This window comes from Lissotriton helveticus, chromosome 11 (assembly GCF_964261635.1).
Source record: "Lissotriton helveticus chromosome 11, aLisHel1.1, whole genome shotgun sequence".
Classification (NCBI taxonomy): Eukaryota; Metazoa; Chordata; class Amphibia; order Caudata; family Salamandridae; genus Lissotriton; species Lissotriton helveticus.
In genome coordinates this window covers 1160358503-1160384607 of record NC_136072.1, presented here as the reverse complement: position 1 = coordinate 1160384607, position 26105 = coordinate 1160358503, and positions in this window count along the sequence as shown.

Genomic DNA, 26105 nt, shown 5'->3' with positions numbered 1-26105 from the left:
GTGTTATTGAACTATCTTGAAGAAAGGATTATCTCTCAAACAATCCCTTCAGGTACAAAAGAAATGGATTTTTAGAGATTTTGGTGGGCACACTCTGTAAAAGCAACTTTTATTTCAATGAAAGTGCTTCCTAATTGCTTGACACTTTTGTTTGTGATAATGTGCGGAATAGTGACTGTGGGCCCGATTCACAGAACTAACTTAAGACAACATCCTAAACTTACAACTTTTGGTATTCACAGAAGTTAGGATTTTGTCTTAAGTTTGTCTTAAGTTTGTCTTAAGTCTGTCTTAAGTCTGTCTTAAGTTTGTCTTAAGTCTGTCTTAAGTCTGTCTTAAGTTTGTCTTAAGTCTGTTTTAAGTCTGTCTTAAGTTTGTATTAAGACAGACTTAAGACAAAATCCTAACTTCTGTGAATAACAAAAGTAGTAAGTTTAGGATTTTGTCTTGTTAGTTCTGTGAATCGGCCCCTGTGTACATGAGAAAATGAATCAAAGAGTGGATGAATGGATGGATGAACCATTGGATGCATGGATGACTGAATGAAATATATCGACTCATTATGAATGAGCAAGAGTGCGAATGGATGAATGGGCGACTGAATACATGGCCAGAGAGCTGAATGTATAAACTAATGTATGAATGAATGGGTGAGACAAGCAGTGAGTCAATGAATGAATACAGTCACGTTGGTGGCAGGAGGCTATTCTTCACTCATGCCACAGCTGCTCGCTCACTCATTCCTGTGTTCACCTATACATTCATCCATTTTAGGAGGCATTCTTGCTTGATAAGTGTCAGTCTCCTGTACATGCTCATTCGTTCCTGGCATCATTCAGTGGCAAAGAGCTCCCCAGAGGGGAACTGATATGAACTATAATCAATAAAATGCCTGGGGGTTGGTGAAGAAGAAATATGTCCTCAGTGGATAAAAAACAATCATTGGTACATGCTTAAAGAAGAGATTGTGACATTCACGGCCCCATTAGTACCAATAAAGTTTACTTTATGTATAGAATAAATGTGTGATATAAGGATTTAAAAACACTCCATAGGTTGTCTTATACAACTTGCCCAAATCGCCTCATGTTTGCTGTGATCTGTGTCTCTTTCCTGCTTATTCACTGAGGTCATGAATCAGTGACAATGAAAGAAATCAGTAGGCAGACTCAGTCAACTCTCTGCCAATGAAGTGTGCCTGGGGACAGGTGAATATGAAACACATGCTCAGAAGACAAGCAGTAATCACCAGTGTGTGCTCAGAGAAGACAAGCTCCGCCCTTGAACATCTGCAGATATTTACATCAAAATGACTGCTTCAGTGAAAAATAGAACCAACTAAAGGAGAGATTGATAAAACAGAATGCATGTATGACATAAAGGATTGCATGTTTGATGATTGAGAGCACTTTTAGATGTAAAATAGTCCCTTCGACATAGCAATGCAACCACACCACAGGATACGGAATGTTAAGCAAACAGCCAATAGCATGAGGTGAGAGAGTGTTAATCCCAGGAGGCGGAGTCAAAGGCCAGTCTATTTACATTTGAAAGAATTGGTAACACAAGTTCTGCAGACAGCCTGGACTGGGTGTTTCCCTGGTAGGCTGGGAAGTTTGGGGCCAGTTTTATTGCTGGTAGAGGACGGCTTTGGTGCCTGGGGCTGGCCCAAGGATCCTGCTGGCACTTTAAAAACAAACAATGCAAAATAAATGGCTGTAAGTTTAAAGAGTGCTCGGTTGGACGACGCTCACTTCAAATTCATTGTTCTTTGCATTTAGTGGTTTCTGTCTCCTGCAGGGTTGCCTGAAGCAGTGCGAACCCGCAGGGTTTTTGTTGTGGGTGAGGGGCAGGGTGAGGGTTCTGCTGCTGTTTAGTGCAGAGACCCCAGAACATATATGATAAAGAGTCTTCAAAATTCAAAACAGTGTATTTTTTTATAATGCAACGAATTTTAGTTTAGGACAATCAATTATACCATTGAATTGAAGTGACTAATTTTAATTATGAGCTTGGAAATATTCATGCCCCCCCGTGCCCTAATGACGATGCTATTAATGAACCAAGGGTATGATCAGGGGTCTCTTGCCCCCTACATGTGGCCTGGGGTATTGCTACAGATGGAATCACATTAGCCTCTGTCTTGTTTTGTGCAACACACTGTGACAAGGTGTATTCCAAGGTGCTATTCTGTAATGAAGGAAAAGGAGGGACTGGGAAAACAAGTAATTGTCTAGGTTCACAGCTTGCCTCACGCACAGCTTGCCTCACACACGAAGCCCTGCATACAGGCAAGCCAGAATATCTGGCCAACAAACTCAAAAGAGCCGGTCAGTCCAGGAACCTCAGAAGCTCCAACATGCTCCTACTCATTCCTCTGAAATCACAGAAACAGAAAACATCTAGTAAGTCCTTTGCGGGTAATGCTCCCAAGATATGGAACTCCATCCCCCCATATCAGAATGACCGCCTCCTTCCCGAAATTCAAGATGCTACTCAAAGCCCTCTTCCTTGAGCGTGCTGGATCGTAACGAGAACCCCACGTTTGACTTTGAAAGATCACTATCTCTATGCTCCCAGAGAGAGCCGGATGACTCACTCTCGATCTCCGCCATGTAGTGCGCTCATGTTGTTATTGTGCAGACTTTTACCTCCCCCTGTGCTCCCTGCCCTGTTTACCGTCCTCACTGTCTTTTTGATGCTTATTTGTATTTGCTGTGAAGCGCTCTGATACCCTCAGGTCCAGCTAGCGCTATACAAAACTTCAATAAATAAATAAAAAATAAATGTGGTCTAGTGGAAGCCGGGATTGATGCAACATTACCGGGTTTCTTATGTTGTGCAATTCAGCCTCTACATGGCTATATTTTTCTCTCTTCCATTTTTAAGCAAGGTATAAAGCCTTGTGTTTAATTCTTTGAGTTAGTAAAGCAGTGCACGGTGTTGCATTCATCTGTTTTACATAATTGGTGGTAATAGTGTTTTGGGACGTTGTTACACAGGTTGTGGGTGCTCTGGGCTTCTAGACACAACCATTAAAGTGAAACCAGGCCTCGTTGGATCTGATTGGCTTTTCAGGGAGTACAGTAAATGGCTGCTTCTCTGTATATGTTTGGTCTTTGTGAGACCAGCGAATAATGCATTACCATATTGAATTATTGATATGATCCCGTCCATCAGATTGACTCAAGACATCACATAGGAAACTCTAAGGCAGAAGTCTTCAAACTGGCGGGTGAGGGGAGGGGGTTAATTGATCCCAAGGGGGGTGCCAGACACTGGCCAGGGGAAGCAACATGCTAAAAACAGTACATTGTTGTGAAAAAGAACCTCAGTCAACAAAAAGGCGATCACTAACATCTTATGTCGTTGATATCTTGGCTGGGCGTTGATGTGAAAGGGGGAGGGCCAAACTCAGGGATATATGTAGAAGGACTTAACGCCGCCATAGCGTAAATGATTGGACATTACGGCAGCTATTTTTTTATCGCCTTATTTACAAGTTGCAGCTAACTGGAGTTAGCAGCATTTTTCGGGCGAAAACGTGAATTTTAAAGATCGCCACTTCTGTTAGCGAGAGTTAACTAAAATGAGATGCAAGGTGGGCGTTCCTGTGATTAAACTGCAGCTAACCCCACTTTGCGATATTTACAAGGAATTCTTTGAATGGTGCAAAACCCCAAACACTGCCTCCAAGTTCAGTTAGAGGCAGTTTTTCAGACCAGAAAATAACTCGTCCTAAAATTAGTGCAAACACTTGGGGCCTCATTACAGAGGTTTTGGTGCTGGACAGTGCACCAAAGAATATTGCTGCGCTGCCCTGCGCCAAAACAAAAGCTCAGGAATGCGCCCCACAAAAAGATAGGGCGCAGTCCTGGGCCTTATTCATGAAAAGTGCTGCAATGCTGCAGCAAAACAGCATTGGCATACTTTTTACTGCGCCCTCCTTGCGACACCATGGATGCGCCGTATTTACTGTACGGCACTCCATGTCGCAAGTATTTACAGATACGTCAGTATTCCTGATGTATCTGGTGGCTCTAAAGTCACGCATTGCTGCAATTTTTTTGCAAGCATGACGCAACTCCAGCAAGGCATTTAGCCAGCCTATACCTATGGCACTTCATCACCCTTATGCCCACCATGAGAAAGGTGTAAGATTTTAACGTAGTGGTGTCCTAGAATTGTCGCAGTAAATCTCATAGATTTCACTGCCCACTCCTACGAGGTTTTGTTGCCTGGGGAAAGCCCACCTTCCATGCATCCTACCTGACACAGGTATAATGTGGCATAGGGGTTCACAAGGTCATGCATATGCCTAGATGCGTCCCTTTGTACAGAGTCTTGTTTGGCATCCAGGGTGTCTGTTGTCACATTTCCCAGCAGCCAGCGACCCTCAGATGCTGGGTCCAGTGACATGGAGGAGCTGCCAGGGTGTTGGTGCAGTTGGAGCTCCATCGGTAGAGTTTGCGCGCTGCGGTGTTGGCATCTGTAAGCGTTGGTGGAGTGGTAGTGCTGAGGGAGTTACCGAAAGGTTCTTTAATAGCCACCTGCGGCTGGGGGGGGGCGATGATGGCGGTGGTGTATAGTGGAAGTGTTGAAGGCATGATCTATACTATGATCGTCAGTCCAGGAGAGTTTGGGGTTGTGGCTGTAGTTGAAGTTCCCACTGGTGGAGAAGATGTGGTCAAGCATGGGTACGATAATTTGGGTTAGTGCAGTGACTAGCTGCTTGAGTCCGATGTTGGCGAGGTTCGCCAGGAAGGTGGTGGTGTTCTGGTCACTGGGGTTGTCCAGGTGGAAGTTGTGGTGTCGGAGTAGGATGTAGTCAGTGGATGGGAGAGCCTGGGGTGCGATGAGATCTACAATGACATTGGTGAATGGAGGTTCATGGCCTGGGGGACCTGTAGAGGCTGCCGCAGAGGGTGGGGTTGGGGTTGGTACGGATCAGGAAGTGGAGGTGTTCCATGATAGCCGTCGGGTCATTAGAGTGAGTGATCAGTCGGAGTCTGCTTTTGTAGACAATTGCAATGGTTACTCCTGGGCAATCGGGGTGGTCAGTGCGGGTGAATTTGTAGCTGTCATAGATAGTGATGGTAATGTCCAGTCTGGAGCAGAGGTTGGTCCAGGTTTCCGTGGACAAGGCGATGTCTGAAGAGGTGGCGTTGAGGAGGTCTCAGATTTCTGTTGCATGTTGTGGAAGGACCGCATGTTGAGGAGGATGCAGTTGAGCCGGTCGGCTGCACTGTTGGTTGGCTGGGCGGCAGGAGGTGCTAGTGTGCATATGTGGCCGAAGGTGCATTTGCAGTTTCGGCAGGCGCAAGGTGCAAGGGAATTCTACAGTGATGCTAGATGGCTGGTGGTGTGGCATCCAGGGCTGTTGGCAAAGCGGGTGCTGGGCGCGGTCTGGGGCAGACAGACATAGCAAGGCTTGCCTTTGGTGCACTTGTGGCACGCCCGCTGCACATGGCCGCCAAGCGGCAGCCATTATGTAGTGCTGCGGGTGGGACTGGAAAGCTGGGAGGCAGGGAACACGGGAAAGGACATTGGAGGGGGCGGGGACTAAAATGTTGTTAGGGTCAACATTAACCATACAAGAAAATGCATATATTACTTTGTTATTCGACTATTACATATGTGAAATACATGTTAAAGAAGTTTCATGGAAACACTTTAAAATATAGTGGTGTTACACCTACATCTTGTTAGTCATTTTCGGTGTTTGATATTATATAAAATGACATTATAGTTAATTTTCCCATGGAAGCCAAACTAAATCATAGTATTTTCTTTTAGTCTTATTAATTTCATATCCTTTACATGAAAATCAAACCAATTAGCAATAAAATCCATAAAATCCATAACCTAAGCGGGGGGAGCGGGGTTGTAAATATATATTTTTTCAAATCTTACCTCGATGCCGGTTCCCGCATCTTCTGTGCTCCTGCTCTCCTGAGTCTGCTTCCAGGAGCAGGAAGCAGGCAGCCAGGGTCTCTCCCATAAGCCAATTACAATGTTGCAATGCAGGGTATTCAGCCAGAGGCTGAAGGGGTGGGCATGCTCTCCATGCAGGCTTTTAATGCAGTTTGCATTGCGAACAGGGAAGTGCGCATGACTGGTTTGGGCGGCCTGAGAGGGTCGACCAAACAATCACTGCGCACTTAAGAGTGGGCATACCACTCTGCTGTTGCCCTGCTCCATGAGTAGAGCAGCCCTGCCCACCCTCCTGCCCACAAAGGAAACATAGCATGAGAATGTCAGAAAGATATCCTCATGGTAAGTTTCCTCTTCTTGCACTGCTTGAAAGCAGTGGGGTGACGCTTTTCCTCCATAGCGGAGGAGCTGCCAATGTGGGTGACTCACACACAGGCTCTTCCACTACGCTTCCCAGATTCTCCTCACCTGGACATTGACACCGTGGTGCAAGCCACTGCACTCTCTCCAAATCTATGACTCGGCCAGCAGGAGCCTCAGCCAGGCAGGATTTCATAAGTCTCGGTACAGCCACACCGCCAAGTCTGCTGGGGAACCTCCCGATGTAGGTGATGCAACAGGGCCCCCTTAATTATGAAGTTGCAGCGCTCCCGCCACACAAGTGCAGCACAGCTCTGGGGCCTCACCCTCAACAGCGTCCCGCCAGCGCAACATCCTCGGGCATGTGATGTAGAGAGGCACAGCCTACCTTTGGCAATCCCCTCTGTGCACCCCGGTGTAGTGGTGGCACGTGGTATGCGTTGCAGACCTCCCTATGTTGGTGCACAGGAGTGCCTCTACCGTTCACAGCTCCAAGGGGCACCAGGCGGTCTTCTCACACAGGTCAGAATTGTGTCTCCCTGCAACCTGGCAGACATCACCACCAGGTAAGGGCGACCGCTGACACCTCAATGTCTATAACCATGACCCAACAACTCGACAGCACCTCAGCCTCCCATTCTGGGTCACAGACGCAGGCCCAGCGAGGCCTCCGGGCCCCAGGGACTGTCCGCGCTTTCAAGGTTTTGGCTGCCATGGTGTTGCAAGGAGGGCGCTATGAAAAGTGATGCAGCACAGGATTTCCCCAGCGATGCGCCTTTTTTCATATATGTATCCCTGATTCTGCATTTCCTCTTCCCCTAGGACTCAGGCTGGTCATCCTAGCTTTTGTGGGGTTTGGGGAGGTTGTTGATCGGTGCTGCACTTGTCCCTGGTTGCTCCATTCTGCATTCCATTGATTTTCTTTTATTTTTTTCATTGGAGGCAAAAAAGGTGAAGTTCTGCTGACTACGTTTTTTGCCTGCAAATTGGCCTTTTGTCAGTTTTCGCCCGCTAACGTCAGATATTGTATCACCTTCACGCTAGTGTTAGCTGCAGTTTTCACCGTGGCTACCTGAAACTATCACCATGTAGCAACGTATTGTAAATACATCGCTAACAGGGCGATCGTTTTTGATGACAGGCCGCGTTAAGAAAACTGCTGCTAACTAACGCTAACACTGGTTAGCGGCATTTCTTGTACATACACCCTTCAGTGTGTAAAGAATGACACTGTGCGCATTTTTACACTTTAGAAAAACCTGGCTCACCAAAAAAGTAAGTTGGCAATTATGTATTGGCATTTTTAAATAGGAAAATTGAACATAACTGCAGTGTTTAAATATGTTTGGTTATAGTTAAACAGTACCAATTTTACAGAATAAAATATTGTGAACAATATGTTCGTTCTGGTGGCATGTTGCTTTTTTTTTTACATGGGGGCGCGGCATTAAAAAGTATGAAGACCCCTGCTCTAGGGTGAAAAACACTGATCTTTATCCTCTTTCGATACATGTTTAGGTGGGATGTGATGGGTTGGAATGACATGGAGCAGAGATGTCTGGTGTGGTGGGGGCTGATCTTGGTGTAGAAGAAGTGGGGCTGGTTCCTGTGATGTGACTGGGCTCCTGTGATGGGATTTCTTGTGTTATCTTTCATTTGGGTGAAAGGCGGAGCTTTGCCATGGCTAGGCAGACTGGTGCAGTCTCTTTTGAGAGTCCATTGGGTGGTCCAACAGCAGGATTGTTCACCTTCTGCGGTCGGTCTAGCGGCCAATCAGCATTTAGGATGTTTGTATAATCTGGTTTTGATTTTCAGGTTAGTGTGCACTGCTGAAAAGTGGAGTCTGTGGCAATGAAGGAGCAGATTCTTTTGAGAAGTCTACGTTAGTGCATTTGGACGCGCTCAAGTTACTCACCTAAGTGATGTGTTGAAATTTCCACCTAGGTAGACCCCAGACAATGCACTGCATGCATTGCGCAGGTGGAGCTAGTGACAGATGTCAGGACATGGGGAGTATTTGCTCTACACCATCATCTATGCACTTTATAAGTGCAGCAGTGAGACGAGTCTGCACGGGGGGTGCACGCTTTATGCCATGGGGTATCTCGAGGAGGCGCACAGTGCTATCCGTAGGTAAGCCCCAAGGCGTACGGGATAGGGCTCTCTTGTGCTTCATCCCAATTAAATACTGGTCTTCAAAAAAGTAGGTATACTACTGACTTGCAAATATTTTTACTATTGGGATTGTGTCCAGTAGAAGGTAGCCATGCTCCCACCAATTCGTCCATCCATGCACCCACTCTATTCATTCACCCAGGATTTGACTCACTTGTTAATTCAATCATCCATTCATTCATCCATCCATGTAGTCACTTGTTCACCCATTCATCCACCCACTGACTGATTGTTGCATTCCGCCACCCACTCATCCAACTTGCACAAAACACACACGCTCACCAATGAATGATGAAGCATTGTGTATGACTTCTCTGGGTCCTGTAGCAGGGTCCTCTGCAGGTGGGTCCTAACTGGGAAGGCCTCACTCGGGCACAGTAAATGAATGGAAAAACCACACACAGTGCTGGAAACGTGCACTTACCACAAGCGAAGGCCGCACCTTTATTTATCCTCTTGGGACCGAGCCCGGCCCCAAGAGTGTAATCTGCAACATATTAAGGCAATGGCTGGATGGCTCACTACATCCTCCTCATAACCTTTAATAATAATGATAACAAAAATAGTGGAATGACCACAAGAAATATAGAACACAGGGTGGGCCCGACAAGGTCCCAGTCACATCTGAGGTCCTCAACACGTAAAGTCTTTCATCCTCTGGCTAGGCCTGGTATTTTCTCTTAACTGACACGGATATTATCGCTGGATTGGATCGCTCCAGGCTGCTTTGGTTTGGGAACCATCATCAATGGAGACATCCACGGGTGGGTCCGGCACTTTTTCAATTACCCCAGCCTTTTCCAGCTTCCCCAACTTGGCTTCTACTAGGGGCTGTAGATGAAAAGGTACCCTTCCATGTCATAGGGCCACCAGTTTAACCGATCTGTCGATCTGTAGTTTCACCTTGATGTCCTTCAAACATTCGAGCTCCTCGAACAGTTCAGGGAATTCCAACATAATCTCTTCAGCATGCATCTGGTGGACTTGTCATGCAAACAGCACCACGCCCAAGTCCTCAGCGGCATGACAGCCTAGCAGTGTCGGCGTTCCTGAACTGTCCTGGGTGACAGAAATCTGGTCTGAGATGTTACTTTGCTGTGTGTGACTTCTACTTCAATGACTCCTTCAAGGGAATGGGTTTATTGCCCTCATATGTGAATATGTTTGCTTGGGTGGCCATGGGTTTTGGACAGGAATCTAATTGAGGATAGTATTCTGCATCAAGGATGTTTACAGAAGGCCCCGTGTCCATGAGAGCTGTCACTTGATTCCCACCAATGTTGATTCTGCACAGGGGTGGAGGTCTTTTCTTCTGATTTTTTTTTCCTGTAAAATAGATGGCAAATACTTCATCTTCTTCCTCCTCTTCCAGTATTGACTGTACATGCAGCACCCTGACACACGTTCGCAAAGTGTCCTATTTTTCCACACTTCAGACATGGTTTTCAGATGGCCATACAGCCCCTTGACGGGTGACTGTCCATTCCGCAAGCTTTCTCCCTAGGACGTGTGCTGGCATTTCCTCAGACCCTTCCAGTCCCGTCCACCCTATCCTCTTTGATTTTGGACTGGCCTCCTGAGGGCGATGAAGAAGCTGGACGTGCTAATGCTGATTCCTTTTCTCAGGCCCTAGCGTCGACTAGTTTGTGTGACCTGTCCAGTATCAGTATGTCATCAAGTTGTATGCCGGGCTGTCGTAAAATAAGCTTTTGAAGTTCAGAAGATCTACAGCCCTGAATCAACTGCGCCCTAATTTCAAATAGTTTGTCAATCCCCGTACAGGAACTTGCCACTTGCGCAATCTTGCAAAATCATGTTGATAGTCTTCCCTTCTTGTTGCTTGTCCTAACATGAAATGTTCATTATCAGGATTTAATTTGGGATTGAATTGCCTGTTAAGAGCCCTTACTGCTACATCATAATCACGCACATCTCCTGTGTTGGGCAAGTCCTGAAAGAGCTCAAACAATTTATCTCCCCCCATGGGTAACATAGTGATCTCTTGACAGCACTGTCGGTCTCTTGTGGGGGCGCATATGTAGTTTTTCAGCTGCCCAATCCATGTCTGCCATCTTGGTGCCGCAGTGGCTGGGTCTGCCAGTTGACTGAATGGAGGTAGCGCTGCGAGCGTGGAGTACAAACATTGGGGCATATTACCAACGATTAGCGATATTTATCGCTAACGAGGCTTAGCAACAAATTTTTTATCGCCGGAAATTATCGCAGAGATTACTTGCTATTAGCAAGGTTTATCTCAGAAGTGATAAAAATCCTCGCGCTAACTGCCAAATTAGAGATTATCGCTGGAAAACCAACGATAATCTCTCGAAGTTTGGCGTTAGCTTGATGATAGGGGCTCACAAACTTAGCCATGATATCCACCTTCCATAGGATATCATGGCTAAGTCAGGAAAATACCAGGTGTAAAAAAAGCAGCGCTAACCGCGGTTAGCGCTGCTTTTGTATCACTAACAGGGTTAGCGAAATCCTTGATAATAGGAGAAATTTCGCTTAACAACATTTCTCCTATTATTTTTCTCTGGAACGCCCCCTTTGCATCTCATTAGAGAGGCAATGGGAAGTGTAGAGAAAAAGGGTGCTAACATGCGAATTTGCGTGTTAGCATCCTGTTGCTGATAGGGAGATAATTTTATCTCTTCTTTCTTGGCTTTTAAAGCCAAAAAAGCGGAGATAAATCCCTTGATAATATGCCCCATTATTCGGGTTTTCCCTCCGCCTCATCCTGCACTTGTACTGACATAGTGACTTGCGCCTTTGTGGAAACAGCAGTTTACTGCAACTGTCACAGCCTGACAGGCAGCCTCACCCCAGACTTCCACACTCCTTCAGCCTTCACCGTAGCTCGCCGGCCAGCCTCTTTGTTGGGGCCACACCAAACTTGGCTCGCATGGAGGGATTTCCACCAGCCACTTCACCTTCCCGCCCACATGCAGTGCCTCGGCCACACCTCTCAACCAGCAATCGAAGGTCTCCAGGGCGTGCGGGCAATGACCCGCACCTTCCGCCGAGCTGCAATCAGAGCCACCTCGACACGACCTACCGCGGTGATTCCTTGTAGCCACCAGTCGCTGAGTTGTACCACGCAGCAGGGTGGCCACCCTCGTCGCCAATGTACCGGGGGTTCCTTCAGGTAGGTCCTAACTGGGAAGGTCTTACTCGGGCACAGTAAATGAATGGACACACCACACACAGTGCTGGAAATGTGCCGTTACCGCGAGCGAAGGCCGCACCTTTATGTATCCTCTTGGGACGAGCCCGGAGGCTCAGAGAGTATAATCTGCAACATATTAAGGTAGTGGCTGGATGGCTTACTACAGACCCATGAAGTCATGGAGCACAGACTAGCTTTTTATGAGTGAGTGTGGTTCAAAGCTCAGCCAGCATGCCACAGCAGGTGTGGCGGGCTGCATGGCGAGAGCACCAGGTGTGGTGGGTTGCATGGCGAGAGCACCAGGTGTGGCGGACTGCATGGCGAGAGCACCAGGTGTGGTGGGTTGCATGGCGAGAGCACCAGGTGTGGCAGGCTGCATGGCGAGAGCACCAGGTGTGGCAGGCTGCATGGCGAGAGCACCAGGTGTGGCAGGCTGCATGGCGAGAGCACCAGGTGTGGCAGGCTGCATGGCGAGAGCACCAGGTGTTGTAGGCTGCATCACGAGAGCACCAGGTGTGGTGGGCTGCATGGCGAGATCACCAGGTGTGATTAGGCTGCATGGCGAGAGCACCAGGTGTGGTAGGTTGCATGGCGAGAGCACCAGGTGTGATTAGGCTGCATGGCGAGAGCACCAGGTGTTGTAGGCTGCATCGCAAGAGCACCAGGTGTGGCAGGCTGCATGGCGAGAGCACCAGGTGTGGTGGGCTGCATCACGAGAGCACCAGGTGTGGCAGGCTGCATGGCGAGAGCACCAGGTGTGGCAGGCTGCATGGCGAGAGCACCAGGTGTTGTAGGCTGCATCGCGAGAGCACCAGGTGTGGTGGGCTGCATGGCGAGAGCACCAGAAGTGATTAGGCTGCAGGGCGAGGGCACCAGGTGTGGTGGGCTACATGGCGAGAGCACCAGGTGTGGTGGGCTGCATGGCGAGAGCACCAGGTGTGGTGGGCTGCATGGCGAGAGCACCAGGTGTGGTGGGCTGCATGGCGAGAGCACCAGGTGTGGAGGGCTGCATGTCGAGAGCACCAGGTGTGATAGGGCGGCATGGGCAAAGCATCAGGTGTGGTGGGGCTGCAGAACGAGGGCACCAGGTGTGGTGGGCTGCATGTCGAGAGCACCAAGTCTGGTGGGCTGCATGGCGAGAGCACCAGGTGTGATTAGGCTGCAGGACGAGGGCACCAGGTGTGGTGGGGCTGCAGGACGAGGGCACCAGGTGTGGTGGGGCTGCATGGCGAGAGCACCAGGTGTGATTAGGCTGTAGGACAAGGGCACCAGGTGTGGTGGGGCTGCAGGACGAGGGCATCAGGTGTGGTGGGGCTGCATGGCGAGAGCACCAGGTGTGATTAGGCTGCAGGACAAGGGCACCAGGTGTGGTGGGGCTGCAGGACGAGGGCACCAGGTGTGGTGGGCTGCATGTCAAGAGCACCAGGTGTGGAATGTGTGTCCTTATCCCGCAGTCTTTTTCAACGCAGGGAATCACAACACAGTCATTACAACGACCACGTTGTGATTCCGCATACCATTACTCCGCAAGTCGGAACAACGACTTGTGGAGGGGGACGCTGGATGTTGAAATAGTATAATTTACTATTCCAACTCCAGTCTGTGCGGACAATAGGGAAGGTGTTGAATTTTAAATGCAACACCTCCCCCCACTGAAGGACTGGACTATTTAAGGCCCAGCGGTGCCAGGGGACAACACCTAAAACCTTCGTGGGTTACCTGTTCTGGCGTACGAAATGACAGAGACACGGGACCCTTCCGTCGGCGTCAAAGATCAGCGTTTATTACTGCAGGGATACAGAAATCGCTAGAAGTACAACAAAGTGTAGGTTCTGAGAGTCTGTTTCCAATTGCATATGTGGATCGCTCTTTTTATACACATTTTCGTCATTGCACAACGTAACGAACAAAAGGTTACAACTGAGTTCCCACAGTAAACGTTAAAAGGATTGCATTCATGTTTTCAGAAACCCGGAACATAATTACAGTAACATTGCCGGTTCCCAACTGTAAAAGCACATCATCTCGCCACAAGGCACATTCCACTCTAGTTGTAAACAGGCGAAAGAAAGAGACAGGAACAGGTGCAAGGAAGACAGACAACGATAGAGAAAAGAGTGTGGGGGCAATATCGGAAGCGTGATCACAGGATCAAAGGATTCGAGCCTAGCGCATGCAAGGCTGAAACAATAGCCCGGCACGGCAAGATTACCCTCGAGCGGAGCCATCTGCCTTTGCAGTGTCATCCCCCTCGTCATAAAAAGACGCACAAAAGGGATATGCATCTTCCGTAAGGCTTGGGAACTCAGGGTCATGAAGCGGACATTTGCCTGTTCGCTGACTACGTGAGGGCAGGAAAACAAAATGGATGCTGTATCTAAAATGGAACCCGAGGGTTCAGATAGAAAAACCCGTAAATGAGACGAACCCTTCCGAGTAGTGTAGCGAAAACGCGTACACCTACTAATCTCGTCATTTACGGTTCATAGATACCAAACTCGTCCATATCAGAACATACTCAAAACATCGTTTTGATTCTCACGGAACCTCAGACGCTCCTTTTGCCCTCATGTAGGCAAGCACTAGTCGAAATCAGAATCAATTTCGATATTCATCAGATCATTCAGGTGTTGCTGGAACATCATCCTATCCATCAATGTCTCTTTGGTAACAGATGGCCTTCTTATACACGTTGTAGCACAGAGGCCACATAAGGCAGGACCACACTGCACACAAAGACAACACGTGAACAGAAACGTCACAACAACCCCTATAATCATCAGAAGCTTCCAACCCCAAGTCGACATCAGACCCCAAAACCATCCTAGAAGCATCCAATCTCCCTCGTCCACGTGTATGGACTCTGAGATTTTATGCAACTTTGAGATGGCTTGATAAACAGTTGGAGCATTATCAGGTATGAAAATGCAACAGCTCGAATGGATCACCTTACACACACCACCTCTATCTGCAAGTACAACATCTAGAACCATACGGTTCTGTAGCGTCATAAGTCTATCCGCTTGAAGCTCTGCTGTCAGGTTACCAAGTTATTTACAACAAGGGGTGGTGATGGACAGAGTCTCTGAATTAAGCAGAGTACTCTCACCCAGTCAAGAGATCAGGGCTAGATCCAACACCGTTTTTTAGCTCATTGCACCATCCCAGTTTCAGAACCTGGCTGTATGCAAATTAGTCTGTCCCTGGCCCAGTGCATCATGGGAACAGGGCAGACCAGACTACAAAAGCCAATTCTTACACTGGGAAGGAAACAAGCTTCCGGGGACCGGTTTCTGGCATTTCAGCCGTCTTCGGCCCAGCTTGCTTGAATCCTGATGGTGCAATGAGCAAGGGACTCACATCTGAGTATACCCTTCCACGCTTAGGGTGGACAAAATTATTTACAACAAGGGGTGGTGATGGACAGAGTCTCTGAATTAAGCAGAGTACTCTCACCCAGTCAAGAGATCAGGGCTAGATCCAACACCGTTTTTTAGCTCATTGCACCATCCCAGTTTCAGAACCTGGCTGTATGCAAATTAGTCTGTCCCTGGCCCAGTGCATCATGGGAACAGGGCAGACCAGACTACAAAAGCCAATTCTTACACTGGGAAGGAAACAAGCTTCCAGGGACCGGTTTCTGGCATTTCAGCCGTCTTCGGCCCGGCTTGCTTGAATCCTGATGGTGCAATGAGCAAGGGACTCACATCTGAGTATACCCTTTCACGCTTAGGGTGGACAAAATTATTTACAACAAGGGGTGGTGATGGACAGAGTCTCTGAATTAAGCAGAGTACTCTCACCCAGTCAAGAGATCAGGGCTAGATCCAACACCGTTTTTTAGCTCATTGCACCATCCCAGTTTCAGAACCTGGCTGTATGCAAATTAGTCTGTCCCTGGCCTAGTGCATCATGGGAACAGGGCAGACCAGACTACAAAAGCCAATTCTTACACTGGGAAGGAAACAAGCTTCCGGGGACCGGTTTCTGGTATTTCAGCCGTCTTCGGCCCGGCTTGCTTGAATCCTGATGGTGCAATGAGCAAGGGACTCACATCTGAGTATACCCTTCCACGCTTAGGGTGGACAAAATTATTTACAACAAGGGGTGGTGATGGACAGAGTCTCTGAATTAAGCAGAGTATTCTCACCCAGTCAAGAGATCAGGGCTAGATCCAACACCGTTTTTTAGCTCATTGCACCATCCCAGTTTCAGAACCTGGCTGTATGCAAATTAGTCTGTCCCTGGCCCAGTGCATCATGGGAACAGGGCAGACCAGACTACAAAAGCCAATTCTTACACTGGGAAGGAAACAAGCTTCCGGGGACCAGCTGTAATGCCAGAAACCGGTCCCCGGAAGCTTGTTTCCTTTCCAGTGAAGAATTGGCTTGGTAGTTTGGTCTGCCCTGTTCCCATGATGCACTGGGCCAGGGACAGACTAATTTGCATATAGCCAGGTTCTGAACTGGGATGGTGCAGTGAGCTAAAAAACGGTGATGGATCAAGCCCTGATCTGTTGACTGGGTAGGAGTGTTCTGATTAACTCAGATACTCTGTCCATCACCACCCCCTTTTTGAAATTATTTTGGCCACCATGAGTGTGGAAGGGTATGCTCAGATGTGAGTCCCTTGCTCATTGCACCATCAGGATTCAAGCAAGCCGGGCCGAAGACGGCTGTAATGCCAGAAACCGGTCCCCAGAAGCTTGTTTCCTTTCCAGTGAAGAATTGGCTTGGTAGTTTGGTCTGCCCTGTTCCCATGATGCACTGGGCCAGGGACAGACTAATTTGCATATAGCCAGGTTCTGAACTGGGATGGTGCAGTGAGCTGAAAAACGGTGATGGATCAAGCCCTGATCTGTTGACTGGGTAGGAGTGTTCTGATTAACTCAGATACTCTGTCCATCACCACCCCCTTTTTGTAATTATTTTGGCCACCATGAGTGTGGAAGGGTATGCTCAGACATGAGTCCCTTGCTCATTGCACCATCAGGATTCAAGCAAGCCGGGCCGAAGACGGCTGTAATGCCAGAAACCGGTCCCCAGAAGCTTGTTTCCTTTCCAGTGAAGAATTGGCTTGGTAGTTTGGTCTGCCCTGTTCCCATGATGCACTGGGCCAGGGACAGACTAATTTGCATATAGCCAGGTTCTGAACTGGGATGGTGCAGTGAGCTAAAAAACGGTGATGGATCAAGCCCTGATCTGTTGACTGGGTAGGAGTGTTCTGATTAACTCAGATACTCTGTCCATCACCACCCCCTTTTTGTAATTATTTTGGCCACCATGAGTGTGGAAGGGTATGCTCAGACATGAGTCCCTTGCTCATTGCACCATCAGGATTCAAGCAAGCCGGGCCGAAGACGGCTGTAATGCCAGAAACCGGTCCCCAGAAGCTTGTTTCCTTTCCAGTGAAGAATTGGCTTGGTAGTTTGGTCTGCCCTGTTCCCATGATGCACTGGGCCAGGGACAGACTAATTTGCATATAGCCAGGTTCTGAACTGGGATGGTGCAGTGAGCTAAAAAACGGTGATGGATCAAGCCCTGATCTGTTGACTGGGTAGGAGTGTTCTGATTAACTCAGATACTCTGTCCATCACCACCCCCTTTTTGTAATTATTTTGGCCACCATGAGTGTGGAAGGGTATGCTCAGACATGAGTCCCTTGCTCATTGCACCATCAGGATTCAAGCAAGCCGGGCCGAAGACGGCTGTAATGCCAGAAACCGGTCCCCAGAAGCTTGTTTCCTTTCCAGTGAAGAATTGGCTTGGTAGTTTGGTCTGCCCTGTTCCCATGATGCACTGGGCCAGGGACAGACTAATTTGCATATAGCCAGGTTCTGAACTGGGATGGTGCAGTGAGCTAAAAAACGGTGATGGATCAAGCCCTGATCTGTTGACTGGGTAGGAGTGTTCTGATTAACTCAGATACTCTGTCCATCACCACCCCCTTTTTGTAATTAGTCAGGTTACCAAGGGCGCTTGCAGTAATATTAGCAGTCGATTCCACCACACGAGTCAACTGTCTCAAGTTCCTACTATTAACCATAGGACCCCAAAACGGTAGGAAACCCTTAAAGAAGTCTCCTGCCTCTTGACTGGCAGTATCCTTTTTATCAATAACGCCTCTCACAACTCTGGTCTTGTGATAGTCTGAGGCAACTGTGAAAGTTGGTGGTAAAAGATTCGCGATATAGCAGGTGCCTGAAAAGTCACGAGGCAACCACGTATAAGCACGATCGTAACACACAAAATAAGTACCCTTGGCAGTCAGGAAGACAGGGGAAGAGAGCATCGGTAAAACATACGTCTCAGTACAAGCACTCTTCCCAAGCTGAGCTCTCGGATTTCGACCAAGACCTTGCAGACAGAAATGACCAAGATGAGGTACGATCCAGATCGGAGACGAGCTCTTAAGCTGTCTATCACTCACTAACATACTATACTCAACCTCACTCAGATCCTTGTAAGCTCGCACCTCTTCCTCTGCAATGATTGTTGCATCGAAAATATCTTTATCTAAATCAGCAATTGCTATCATCAAAGGCTTGTGGTACGGGCCAAAACCAAGGTCTGTGGAGCGAGGCTCTCGATGGGGGTAGGAATCTAGTGCACTCCGAAACATAATTTGGAATGCTCGAGCTGACCCCTGGGAGCTGTAAGGAAGAACCAAATATGGAATACCCTTATCCATGGTATGTGGCATTAACCCACACACCCAACAATTGGTAGTATTCATCACCAACTGATGCTGATGCAGAAGTTGAACAAAGGAATTGTTCATAAATTCCGCACGTCTAACCTGCTCATGTTGGGGCAGAAGATGAAAGGAATGTGGTGAAATAGTGGAGACAGAATTTAGATCATGTGAAGGAGGAGTAGGTGAAGTGGAAGGCAATAATGATTGTATCCCAAAGTACACTCCACCCACCAGTAGTATAGAAACAGTTAGGAACAACATAAAAACCTGAAACAAAAAACATTTTGGACGAAACATCTTATGCAATTTAGATCTTTGCACCGCCATTTTCTCTATTTCCGACAGCTTAGAAAACTCCATCCTCTAAAGACCGTCCGTGACGTTCTTGACGCACTTCGTTCTGAGTAGCGATTATCAATTCCCAGGAGTTCCCAAAAATCAACAAAAGGTAATCGACCTACTGTCAGAAACCTGCTAAACAGAAGAAAGTACCCGCACGGCCCTACGGCCAACCCAGATGGTAGGTTTTTAATCAATTGAGCATTCAGTTTAATATAAGTCTCCCAGCTGCACGGAAAAAGTTACACACAATATAAAATGTCCACAACATTCATGGCAACAGTAAGGGGGTAATGTGAAATCAAAAATTTTAAAAAAGAATTTATTAGACTTTATCGCGCGGTCGAAGAAAATATCGACATTTTCCAGGTCGTGTCTGCTCTTCAAACAATGGTTCAGATGGCGAAACAGTGTTCGATTGTTCAGGTACTAGTTCAGAACTTGAACTCTCCAGTGCTGATGACAAAGGTATGATTTCAGATGATTCAACAGGGATGTCTGATTGAACTGAATCGTTCCCTACAGGCTGAGCATCACTAAATGGCACATAGCGCAAAGGGGTATCGGTCTCAGTTGAGGCGACTCCTTTCTTTATCCATGTATCTACTGGCAACGGAAGCGGAACCTTCTTGGTGTGGGTGGCATACACCCAATGCTTTCTTCCTTCCAGCCGAACTGCAGTCCTCGTCGCCAATAACACCTGGTGGGGTCCCACGAACCTTGGCTCAAGATTGCGTTTTCGTCCAAAATTTCGGGTGACTACCCAGTCTCCAGGTTGAAGCCGATGACCAGGACCCTCTGTTTGTGCCGGTAGAGCCTCAAAAACCTGTTGATGAATCAAACTCAATTTAGCAGTCAGATCATAAAGATAGTCAATCAACATTGGGTATTCAATTCTATCAAACTCCCTAGGCCTCGGAACTCCCCAAACGTTCGCAGGACGGCCGAACACAATCTCATATGGGCTAAGCCCTACTCGAGAGTGCACAGTCGCCCTGGTCGATAAGAGGGCTAGAGGCAAAGCATCAGGCCATGATAAACCAGTCGTTGCCTGGATTTTGGCAAGCTTTAGTTTCAGGGTGCCATTGTATCCTTCCACCAGACCCGCTGATTGAGGATGATTAGCACTATGGAACTTTTGACGTATCCCAAGACCACTACATACGCTCTTCATCACACTTCCCACAAACTCACTTCCGTTATCTGACCATACAATCCGTGGCATGCCATACCTAGGGAAATATTCCTTGAGCAAGACTTTTGCTGTAGACAGGGCAGTATTATCCTTAAGGGGGTAAGCCTCAATCCATCTGGAGAACGCACAAACTACAACCAAAACGTACTTCAGGTTATTGCATCTCTCCATATGGATGAAGTCCAACTGAATAATTTCAAAGGGACATGTAGGAGGAGCAAAGTGACCAGGTGGAGTGGGGGTGCCCTTACCAGGATTATACATCAAACATACCACGCAGTTCTTAACCACTCTCTCCGCACACTTAGTAATCCCATCATTCTTCCATACCGGAGACAACAACTTACATACACCTTTCGCACTAATATGTGATGTGCCGTGAGCCATAGTAACAACGGCAAGCACATATGCATCCGGTAACATCCATCTCTGCTTTTCTGACAAATCAACCCAACATCCATTCCCGTCTAACTTCCCCGTGCTTTCCTTCCACTGAGTCTGTTCCATCTCGGTAGCCTCATTCTGTATCTCCTTCACACTCTCAACTGTGTCCTCACACATACCAGTCTCCGCTGGCCATCTTACTGAACTTGTAACATACATTCGATTTGTCAGATCTCTGGCTGTCTCCTTAGCAATCTCATCCGCAAACGCATTACCGCGGCCAACATCATCTGTCACTTTCCGATGCGCGCTGCATTTAATTATTGCCCCCTGCTTAGGTAATACAAGTGCATCCAAAAGGTCATTCACGAGCTGTCCATGTTGTATCTTCGTGCCATGCGACGTAAAAAACCCTCTTTCTCTCCACAATCGACCAAAACTATGTGCTACGCCAAATGCATACTGACTATCGGTAAACACATTTACCTGCTTCCCTCTAGACAACACACACGCTCTCGTCAACGCAATTAACTCAGCCGCATGGGCCGAATTCTGACTCAATCTCGCAGATTCCACAACCGTACTCAACGTCACTACAGCATACGCAGTCGTCACATCACCATTCGGCAACTTGAAGCATGAACCATCAACATACAAAGTACCATCGGGATCTACCAATGGAGTGTTTTTCAGGTCAATACGACCCTTCGTCTCTTCTTCAGTTCTTAAGTAACAATCATGTGGTGCTACATCACCTGATTCCATGCTGATCGGCAACAATGTTGCTGGGTTCAATACATTACAACGTTTTATCCGTATATGACTTGCCAAAAGTGTCAACTCATAACCAGACAACCTTGCGCTCGTCAGGTGTTGAGTTTTTGTTTGGTTCAAAAGAGTGTCAACTGCATGCGGGACCATCACCGTAAGCATATTATCCATGACCAAACCTGCGGACTGTCGAATGGACACCGCAGCTGCCGCTGTTGCTTTTAAACAACTCGGCAATGCTCTAGCTACTGGGTCTAAGGTCGAGGAAAAATATGCACATGGACGTTGTTTGTCGCCAAATTGTTGCGTCAAGACACTCAACGCACAACCATCCCTCTCGTGAACGTACAGTGTGAACGGCTTACTGTAATCGGGAGTGCCTAACACAGGAGCCGAACACAACGCATCGCCTAATTCCGAAAAACTTTTCTGACACTCTTCAGTCCAAGGCAAAGGAGTCGGAACATCCTTGCACGTGAGAGCTAACAATGGTTTCGCCAATAATGAAAAATTTGGAATCCATTGTCTGCAGTATGACGTAATACCTAGAAAGGCACGTACATCTCTCTGAGTTTTTGGCACAGTCATTCGAGCAATCGCTGCTATTCTTTCTGGGGTCAATCTTCTCCCCTCTTTTGACAATAAGTGACCTAAGTAAGTCACTTCTTGACAACAATACTGCAACTTAGAAGGTGACACCTTGTGATGTAAGTCACATAAAAGTTGCAACAACGACACTGTAGCAGTTTTGCAAATAACCTCGGTATCAGCAGCCACTAATAGGTCGTCAACGTACTGAATCAAAGCCGCACCCGTCGGTAACACAAATGTATCAAGTTGACTTTTAAGGGCTTGACTATAGATCGATGGACTCTCACAGTAGCCCTGTGGTGCGCGTTTAAATCTAAAACTGCGACCACCTAATGAGAATCCAAATAAATCTCTGCTTTCCTCAGCGATCGGAATACTAAAGAAAGCATTCTTTAGGTCGATCACCGTGAACCAAGAGGCAGAAGCTGGAATCAAGGTCAACAAGGCTGTGATGTCAGGCACCACAGGAAACTGCGGGATCACTATTTTATTCACTTCTCTCAAATCAATCACAAAACGATACACAGGAGGTTTAGATGGATCGGTTCGTTTCAAAATGGGTAACACAGGACTATTACACACATTTCCCCGAGTTTCTTCAATGACATCCTTTCTGATCAGGTCATAAATGATCGCTAATAGCGCTCGCTCACCATCAAGAGAGATACGATACTGAGGTATACGTGGTAATCGCACATTTGATTTCAAGTGGACCACATAAGGTGGAATGTCCAGCAGCCCCACATCATTGGGGCCCGTGGCCCATAACGCCACAGGAAGGGAACTCAGTTCCGGAGGGAACTTATCGATTGACAAGTACATAGGAGAGATTACTCTCTGACCTAATGTAAGCTCCACTCCTGCAGGAGAGCAGTACAAAGTCGCATATAACCGTTTCAACAAATCCAATCCCAAAAGGTTCTCACCACAACCTGTAGATAGAATCAATGGGGCCTCTAGCTCACGAGGACCAATCGTAAGGGACAAAAGGCTAGAGACAGGATTGCTAACAGGGGCGCCAGAGAATCCAATGGAAACATTTGTTAAGCCAGACAAAGGAGCGCCAGGGAGTTTGAAATGAATGATGGAACTTTTTGCCGCATCAGTGTCCAACAGAAAAGGCTCAACTACGCCAGATGTAGCAACTGCGACGTAAGGCCCTCTCTGATCAACCGGAACTGATACTACTCCCTCTCTTTGTCGGTGGCTGTCCTAGTAACGGTCGCTTGCATCAATTTCATGTCCAATGTAATAATCGTCCACATGGTACTGTGCTGATCTATCGGACCTCGCATTTCGCTGGTCAAAACAATTATTCGCATCCGACGAAGTCGGAGAGCGCTCATTCTGATTTTGAGAGATGCCACGACCTCTACCTCGAGATGCCTGTTGGGGACCACCACGGCCCCCTCGAGCCGAAACATTATTATAGCGATCACGTAAAGCGGGACAATTAAATTTTATATGGCCCTCTCCCCTACAATATGCACACTGATTATACCCAAGCATAGATCTAAAGTCAGAGGAGTCAGAACGTGACTGCATCCTAGAAGACTGTGCTTGTGATCGATACTGCTGTTGCGAATCATTTTGATTCGGACGCAGAGGATACGCTTGCTGCAACAAAACCTTCGTTTTAAGCTCCTTCGTTTTCTAATCTGAACGATCACTTTCTTCTTTTTCCCTATTCTCGTAGTATTGAGCTGTCGCTAATATTTGAGCAGTGGTCGAAACGGCCCATGCACTTTCTGAATTTTTCAATTTGTTGCATAGGTCAGGCAACAAATTTAACACAAACTTATCAACAAATAACCGCTGGCCTCCCTCAGTGCTCATATCCTGACCACTATGATCGATGAATGCCTCCTCAAATCTAGTAAAGAAATCCGAGACACTCTCATCTTTCTTTTGCTTACAAGCTGACAATTTGTCCCAATTCACCCTCATCGCTGGCATAAGAGTTTTCATGAGCGTAATGATTCTTTGGGGCAAATCCGCAATTAACTGCTCGGGCTTAGCCCCACCAATTTGTCGTCCATCGGCCGCTAGTAGTGCAGCCCAATCACCGCCTAACTCAGCTAAATGATTCTCTTGGCGGATTTTCGCCCAAATCGGTTGCGGTACAACATTACCAAACAGCATGTCGATGTCAGCAAGGTTCATAATAGAAGCATCCACCAATTGGGATAACTCCTTATAATAACCTGCCGGATTCTTGCGTGGATCAGGCAAGGATTGCTACACCTGCAAGACTTCTGATCGCTTCCATGGGAGGTGTATCCAAACTCTTTGGAAATATGGCAGGACCGCAGGATTAGCTGTAGGATCCCCTGGCATCCATACTGGCGGAACCTCTCTCATAGGATACTGACCGGAGTTCGCTTTCGGAGTGTCAGAATCGTCAGCAAACGACACTCGAGAAGGCACTGTGGACCTAAAGGCTAATAATCGCTCTAATGCACGTCGTACATCTCCACCTACGATCATACCATTCGAAAATTGACTCCGAAGTTCAGTCATATCGGGCGGTACATTATCTAACTCATCATTATCCCACTCTTCTCTCAAAGAGTTGCACATTTCTTCAAACACGAATCTCTGTGTGGGCTCATTAAACTGAGAAAACGTATCGAAAACTATGCGCGAAGGGTATCTGACAGGGTGTCTAATCCACCTACGCGCCATAGTCACTAACGTCGCACTCTCCCTTTCACCAGGGATTTGACTTCGTCTCTGGGGAGTTTCAGAGACATCGGATTGAACTAACGATCCGGAAAGTGGGGAATAGAGGTTAGCAACAGAGTTAGGGATACGATGACGAACGGAAGGAGAAGAGGAAAAAAGAACAGGAGCAACAACATTAGAAGTAATCATAGGAACAGTGGGGGTAGCCAAGATAGTTGGGGTAGCAGGAACAATAGGCTGAGAAGATACAGGCAAAGGAGCAGGAGGAAGAGGAGCAGGTAGAGGGACAAGAACAGGACCAACAACAGGCTGACCAGCAGCCGCCAAAACAACAGGAGGCAGAACAGGAGGAACTACAGGGGCTGTAGCACCCTGTGCATAAGGAGGTGGTGATTTCAATAGATACGCTAATAAGGGATCCTCCTTCGAATCGTCGTCCTGTTTATCAGAACTTGTCGATAAGACCGGGTAACATTTATCCACCTTCATGTGATGCAGTCTAATAGAAGCTTCATTTTCTTTATCTGCTTTATCTCGTTGGTATCGTTCTGCACCTTGCATCAGCGTAACGATACCCTCCCTTTTATTTTTCTTAAACTGTCTGATTTCTTTCTGCCTGGCCTCTCTGCGCCATAACCGAAGGGAATCGAACATAGCTGGCCTAGCTTTCTTTTTAAACAATTTTATTTCGAGATTATCTAAAATCTCAGTTTCGAAACTTCCATGTGGTGGCCAACTGAGGACACCATCCTTCTTCGTATAACGGATCCAACATTCATTATATATAATAGGGCCCACACCATGTCGACTATGGAGCTCATATATCGGAGTTCCAACTGGAGGTATCGGACACGAGTCCTCCAACCGGGAGTCCATATTGCAACATCGAAAGAAACCAAGGAAACCACTATGGCCAGGCATCGTGCACGCTAAGCAAGTATCAAACTTCAAGGGTTATCGAAGTACGAAATCTTCGTAAAAAATACAAAAACCCTCGGTTTTTGGCAATTGCAACTGTCAAATAACAACTAAGAACCAACAACTAAGAACCACAAATGCAATGGAACCATGCAAACAACTAAGCTTCAACAACAACCAAGGATACTGGGAGCGACCCACAAATACTTAACTGAGAGCACGATGGCGTCACCAGGAAGGCCCGTCTATCGTCTCGCCGTACAAAGGACTACGCCAGGCGCCAAAAACAGGTCGACAGTCAGGGCATCGGTCCGTCGCAGCCGTCGGGAGGCGGGAATCTTCGCAGGAAAAATCTTCGGACCACTTATTTCGACAACAGGATCGATGAAGCGGGGTGCACCTTCCCTCGGAGATTTCACACGAAGTTCCTCACCATAGTCAGGCTTTGGACCGGTACCGCTGATGTCGCCCTACGTTGGGCGCCAACTGAAGGACTGGACTCTTTAAGGCCCAGCGGTGCCAGGGGACAACACCTAAAACCTTCGTGGGTTACCTGTTCTGGCGTACGAAATGACAGAGACACGGGACCCTTCCGTCGGCGTCAAAGATCAGCGTTTATTACTGCAGGGATACAGAAATCGCTAGAAGTACAACAAAGTGTAGGTTCTGAGAGTCTGTTTCCAATTGCATATGTGGATCGCTCTTTTTATACACATTTTCGTCATTGCACAACGTAACGAACAAAAGGTTACAACTCAGTTCCCACAGTAAATGTTAAAAGGATTTCATTCATGTTTTCAGAAACCCGGAACATAATTACAGTAACATTGCCGGTTCCCAACTGTAAAAGCACATCATCTCGCCACAAGGCACATTCCACTCTAG